Source organism: Notothenia coriiceps, unplaced genomic scaffold (assembly GCF_000735185.1).
Source record: "Notothenia coriiceps isolate Sejong01 unplaced genomic scaffold, NC01 NC01_scaffold00018996, whole genome shotgun sequence".
In the NCBI taxonomy this organism is placed as follows: Eukaryota; Metazoa; Chordata; class Actinopteri; order Perciformes; family Nototheniidae; genus Notothenia; species Notothenia coriiceps.
The window spans coordinates 980,541-988,062 of record NW_011351697.1 but is presented as its reverse complement, the minus strand read 5'-3'; positions in this window follow the sequence as shown (position 1 = coordinate 988,062).

The window sequence follows — 7,522 nt, the reverse complement described above, 5'->3', positions numbered from 1 at the left end:
AAGCACGCACAAAATAAAAGCCTCAATAAAATGCCATGATAAATAGACTAATAATACACCAACATCAGTTTGTTAGTATCAGACAATATCTGTCATTGAAATTATCAATCAAAAAGTTCCTTTGGGAGATCCCTTAAGACATCATATAAATTCCTTTCTTTATTAGGCAGTGAGAACAATAAGTCAAAAACATTACAGTCTGTCTTTTAGGGACATGTAACTAATAAGTGTTCAAGAAAGCAGCTTTATTCATCACAAAGAAACTCAATGTGCTTTTACATTTAAAAGAAACAAAAGAAGAAAGGCATGTCAAATTATGAAATCATATGCAACACAAAGGTATAACAATATAGGAACAAACAACACAAAAGCAGCACTGGACTGATATTTTCTGTATTAAAATTGAACAAAATTATTCTACTTTAGTGATCACAGTAAACACCTCATTGGTGGCGGTAATTTACTGTCACTAAAACTTTGCAGTTCCCCCTGCTCGTATCTGGCCTTTTATTGTTGTGCAGCTACTTTTCCAATGGAAAAGGCAACCGTGGTTTGGACCAGTTGACAGTTTGAGCTGCTTCATGTTGCTAACCTGTGAGCCATTTTACCTTAAATGGGACCTATCATACTATATTTGAAACATATATGTAGGGCCATACTATATAAAAAGGCATGGTCTGTGAAGTTTGTGTTTTTTTCAAAATACCAAACAGATTCATGCATTTTAGCCATGCCTCATTTTGCTCTTATTTGCTCTTTTCCACGCCACTGTGTTGCAAGGGCTGATTTGCTGCTTTTGTCGCAGGACTACAGCAGCCAAACTTAAAGGCCTGGCATTGTACTACAGCCGTCGTCCAGCGCGTTCGACGGTTTCTCTCATTCAGCCCGGGCTGAATAGGTGGAGAGTTGCCCATATACAGTAGGCGGGAGCACCCCCTTTCTGCGACGTCAGAAAAATTCAAATAGAAGTAATGCGGGCGCATCGCGTTGCGTCGGACGCCGCGCCCCCGTTTTTAGAAGATTTGGGTATGGAGGAAAAGAGAGAGGGTTGTGTTCCCTGACACACCGAGGACACATATTCATGTATAAAAGATGTACAAAAGTGCATTTTGCATGATAGGTCCCCTTTACCTTAAGTACATTGCCCTTGCTTGTGTGCTGATTATTGGTCTGCATTACAGTCCTCTTTCCTCTGTTGCTAGTATTCCCCAGCCATGACAGAGATTTAGACATCAACATTATGAGACTAAATATGTATGACTGTAATGCTCAGGATTTTTGTGTGAAGTGCAGATACAGTAGGAAACGGGTTCATTCATTCATTGTTTATGGGGATGTCCAATGATTCTGAGGGAGTGTAGTTGAATGCCTTTACGAGCCGAACCTCGTGTAGTGAGAATAAACCCTGAACAGTTGGTTGTAACTTGTAACTGTGCAGCAGTCTCTGCTCAATGACTTTGGACTTTACAAGCCTTGAGGGTAATTGCACTATTAGGGGGAAATATGGAGATACCTTCTATTAGAATGTGAATAAAGGAACTGGTTCTATTTCCAGTTTATTGGAGACTAGCTTTTATTGTAAAAAGGAAAGACAAAATGATTTGCTCTCTATAAGAGGCTTTAATGAATGAATGAAACCAATTGGTCATGAAACTGTGCACTAGTGTTTTTCTATTTTCTGTAAATCTGTAAATGTCTATCTTTAATGTATTCAAAGGCAAAACTTCTATTGACACCTGAGCAAGTCAATAATGAAACAAACATTTGTTCAAAGTATCACACTAGCATCAGGGAGTAAACTCCACTAAAGTGTGAAATTAGTCATTGTTAGAGGGTGGTATGTCACTGAGTGGTCTTTCTTTCTGATGTTTGTGGAGGCTTGTATGCATTATTTGTGCTGTGATGACCCCACTTTTGGTAGAGCTCTTCTAGCATATACTACGAGAGCGTGATGAGAGAGGAACACAACATTTCTCTCTCTGTTCTCTGCCTTGTTTGTAAATTAGAGTTAGAGCTGATATTCTTGTCACGTCATGTTGCAGCAGCTTGTACAAAGAGATTGAAATGAGCTTTCTATCTGTGTTATGACGGGAAAGTTGCACACCCAAACACATTTTCTCATGCATGAAAGCAAATGTTATTTTAGTAATTTCTATTTTTGGAAAATGTTTTTTACGAGTACACGACTAAAGGAGCTAGCAGATGTTGTGGGAGAACGAGCTGGCAGATTGTATGTTTTAAAGACACTGGCTTTTCTTGCATTTTGCAATAAAAGTCAGATTTTTGATTTGGATCAAATAAATCTCATTCAGAGGACGCAGGTTAATTCTGTGTCGTTAATTAGGATATTTTTGGCGTGTATAATCATACATCAGTGAGAACATTCAAGCCATTACGGTTTGATTAACATTTTATCACCCATCTCTAGACTCTCTTTGGACACACACACACACACACTTCTGTCATCCAATGATTCTAAAAGCTTGCTTGCTGGTGATAAAATATGAAGTACTGAGGGCCAGTTATGAGATGATGAGCTGCAGCGTCAGCGTCCTCTAAATGCCCCCCCCATCCTTCAGTAATTATAGACAAGGTCTCCTGTTCCCTCTCTCTTCTCATCTTTAATTATTATATTAATAGCCACATTCCTTTATTTTGCTATTAGCCACTGATATTGAGGCAAATAGCCCGCAGGTTTAGGTTTTTTAAGTGACCTACAGTGCGCTAAATAATTGTTTTAAACCACATGTAAGAAACAACTCTTATATAGGACCTACTTAAATACTAGGACAATTTCAAGTGTTATAATTGTGATCATTCTGACTATATCATAAGTACAATGGAGCAAACAGTGAAAGCCTCCAGAAGCTTCCCAACAATTCTAACTTACATTTCATGTCTCCCTTTGTTTCTCAGCCACCATCTGACAATTTCCTGACTCATTGAATTAATCATTATTTTTAATAATCCACCCAATACCAAGCCATTGCATTGTCTCTTTTACATTTCTTCAGAGGGCAATAATATAAACAAAACTTATCTGGTTTGCTAAGGTACTTCTTAGCACACACACACTAACAGCGACCCACAGACACACACATGTAAACCAACCATTGTGTTCAGATTAACACACGGTAAACTGCATCCATAGGTAATCCAGGGGGCGTATACATTTATGTGTGTATTGGGTGTTCTCAGAGACAAGCGAGAACGTTTATGTAAATTAGAATTTTATTTGCAAAGCATTAGTAAATATCTAGTTTTGCTGGTGGCTGTGTTTCTCACACTTGATGTAGGGAGTGGGAAATAAGCATGACCTATTAGTCAAGATAGAATGACACAATTATGATAGACTCAGTTTGTAAAATACAATACATTTCTTTTTTGATTGAGTTATTTTGTCATTTAATTTCTTGATGCTCCTTCTTACTCTGTTTCAGTCAGTGAATTCCTGCATTTACTCTTTTTTGTTTGCTTAGAAGATATCTCTATGTATGAACGATTTCAGTGCAAAAATATGTAAAAGGGAGAATTTGGACTTTGATTTTAAGTTTTAGCCTTTAGACAATGCATTTCCAGTTTTACATTCGATAGTGATGCCACACAGGTTTATCTGAGTGTGTTCATAACGTTAAGAGATGGGTGGAGATGCTATCTGCTCCTTCTCTCGTCCATCTCTCTCTTTTCTTTCTTCTTTAGAACGGACAGAAATATGAGGCATCCCTTTCACGCTAAGTAAGGAATTGATCTAGAATCGATGAAGTGTTGACGGCAGACTAATTACTTTAAGATAGTTATTTCTGGTGCTGTGATTGGTTTAATTTGAGCTGAAATTAGGGTACGGAAGCAGCCAGTATTGTACCATCTCTTTGATAATATTATTTAAACACTTTAATTCTCCTCTTTCAAATCTTGTTCGATTTCTCCCTCTGCATACATGCCCATTCTGTTCCCTCTGTTGTCTCATAGGTTTATGGATCAATGATCAAGGGGGGGTAAGGTGACCTTCCTCTGACCGTCCAATATGAGAGCTTGTTGGATAGAGCGCTGCCTCGTCCAAAGACGAAAAATGCCTCTAAGGCACAAATGTCTTTACCACCAGGAGTAGAGTATACAGTATTCACTATGCAAATACATGCATGTGTGTCATACAGTAGTTAGGGATGTACAATGGAGTTACACCAGCTGATCGAGGATGGCTTTACTTATTATGGAAAAAATGGGTTTCTTCCTCAACTGTTTTACTGTAGCTGCCTTCAGCATAAATCAGATTCTGTCTCTATTTTGTGTAAAATGTAAGTTAGGTTAAGGCTTTGGCTGAGGCAAGTTTCTATTATGAATAACCCTCCAGGAAATAAATGTTAATACATAAAAAAGCTTAAAGAGACCTTAACCTATCCTATAAATGTTTGCAAGCATGTGTAGAGAGATGCCAAAATTATGTTGGTATGTATGTGTGCATTAATTAATACTCTAATGACGATGGAAAGAATATCTGGGATGTCTCTTGACATGATGAATCACTGGGAATGATTGCCCTACACTTCAGTTCCCCTCAGCTTTACTGAGCTTGGTACAGTCAGCTTGTTGTTTTAGTTTAACAGTATTCTACTATAAGCTTCAAGTATTATTGTAAATAAGTGGTTACGAAGCCTCGTTGACTGGGACCCTTTTCTCTAACCCACATCACACTAGTCTTCTTCCCTGCAGATCTTCCGCTTCTTTTCCCAGTCACAGTGAACAAATGAACGTGAACACAGCCATTACTATTTTAATAAATAATGAGACGAGGCAAATTAAGTTATGTGAACGTGATTCCAGTTCTAAGTATATGCGTAGCACTTCATTACTCAGTGTCAAAACTGAAAGACTACCAAAAGAACTTAATAAGGTGATCATTTGTCAATGTTGTGTTTATAGCTTCTCCTGCTGCTCCTAACTCAACAATGTATTCTGGTAGATGGCAAAGTCTTTAACCTCCAAATGGAGTTATATCGTTTTATAAATGTTTCACTTTATTCAGAGTGGTAAGGGATCAAATCCAAATATGATATTAAATCCCGAACATTTGTTTGCAATTCAATTATGATTAAAGATAATTGACTCTTTAACTAATGCCTCTGTTTTCTGGACATTTCACAGAAAACATTTCAAAGCTTTAAGACCAGTGTAACACTTCAAATAATTGATCACAGTATTGATCTTCTGATGGTTCCAACATCTGTCTCTCTCTAACTACTTGTGACTCGTTTCTATGAGAGCTATCTGCTGTGATTGGCTTGTGGCAGCAGGGCAGAGTAAATTATTAAGGCTTTCTCTTTATTTGACCCTAAATGCTCCCACCCCCCCTCTCTTTCTCTCTCTTTCCATCTCTCTCTCTCCCTCATGTTTTCTACTTCCTCTTCTCCCTCAACACTCAGCCCATTTAGAAAGAGAGTGAACAGGATGAGAGGGCTCTGCAGCGTGGGGGGGGGGGAGCATAAAGGGAAAATATCACAGAGACATGTGGTGTGTGTAGATGGGCAGAAATGGAGAAAGAATGTCAGTAGGGGAAATAGGAAAAATAGCTATTGGAAAAACTAGAGAGAGAGGGTGGAGTGACAGAGGGATGGTTAGGATAAATTGCACAACAAGCACTTTTCTCCCTCTGCCACCTGCCCTGCAAAGAGACCTGAGTGCATCATGCAAAAGCAAACGCATGCTTACTAAAGAATAGAGACTAGTGGGTGTGCAGTTGGCTGTCATAGTGAGGTGTTTCACAAACAAATGTGTGAGGGCAGAGAGAAAGGAAGAGAGGAAGACGAAGAGAGACAGTTAATGACAGACAAAGAAAAATAATTGAGTTGTTTTCATGTCCATCAATAATTCAGTATGTGTATTATTTCCTGTTGTGTGCAGCTGCAAACTTCATGCATCAGCAGTTTTAAGGAACGGCAAACTATCTGAGTCAGACACTCTCACACCCACCCACCCACACAAACAGGAGGATTAGTGATCATTTGTGTCGTTTAGCACACAGAGGTGTAATTTATGTAAAGATGGGATTCTTGCTATGAGAAATTCTGACCACTGAAAACACATGGGTTGGTTATTAGTGTACCTTTTTTATCGGTTTCTCATTTCCATTTATCAGCACCTATACTTAGCATAACTCTTCACTGCAGCTCCATTAAATATAAGTGCACCATCTCTTTGTGCTTCTGGCAGGTATCTTAATCTTCTGACTTTCTCTTTTTCTGGATATAAGTAAAGCTACTCCTTTTAAGGTGCTTTTAAACTTTATGTCCATGTCAACAAAGGATATATGCCTAGTGTGAAAGTGATCGTTTGCACTGATATACATTATTTTGGAGGAGGGAGGTTTTGCTTTACTCTGACCGCCCAGGTGGCTGTTTTGAATACAAAATTAAATAATAGATGAACCCACCTACCCAGCATCAAATTGCAGTGAGACACATTGTATTTTGTCTACAGGAGTTGGTGGAGACCAAACAAGAACTAGAAAAAAATGTAATGTTGGACTTACATTATTTCAGGTTTAAAAACATGACTATTAAAATGCAAATGTCACTCTCTGTAAAAGGCAGCTGTTTGTTATGCAGTATGGTGCCCATAATTAGCACAAATATCTGTAAAGAAAATATCTTCCTGTAGATTAAAGGCTGGACCAAATCAAGCCAAGTTATGGTTAAAGAGGACATGACCCAAAAAACGAGAGATGTTGACTAAAGTGCTTAAAACCAATAACAACATTTAACTGATCAAAATGAAACTGAGTTTATACTGTTGGCAAGTTTTGATGACGTTGCATGGTGCTTAAAGTTACGATGGTGGGATCTGAAAATGGTTCAAAATGGAGAAGATGTGACAGTGAAGGGTGAACCAGGGTGGGATTACACTTGATCATCTTTGCACTTTGGACTGGGCACTTGTAATGGCAAAGAGGAACTGATCTGAGAAAACGAGATGTAAGATATAAGCTTTTGTGAATTAATGCAGTTGTATTAAAAATCAAATAATGGAATATTAAAATCAATTTGATATTTGACTGGTAAAAGAAGGCACAGAGGGGATTTCTTCTCTCCTGTCGTTACCTGTGAGGAGTCTTGCTACTTCTTTAAAAAAAAGCTGTAATCCCCAGGTATCTTTTTAGCACTATAGTATATAAATGCAGAGTCATGCTTCACTATTTTGGGGACCAATTTTGGGGATTTGTTTACGCATAGTTTTCATGCTGTGTGGATATTATTAGATGATCTCTGGTAGCCATTGTTCTTCTGTATCTGCTGCTGCTGTTGGAGGGCAGGGTATGATTTGTCGGGGGGTCAAATAATCTCATAACATCTGCTCATAAACTTCTGTTTGTCCTGCAGCAGCAGAATTAAATGTCATAGTTGAACAGGTGTGCACACCAAGGCCAAATGTCAGGCCCCGACAGATCAATGGCTGCTCACAAAAGGTGTGTGTGTGTGTGTGTGTGTGTGTGTGTGTGTGTGTGTGTGTGTGGGTGTGTGTGTGTGTG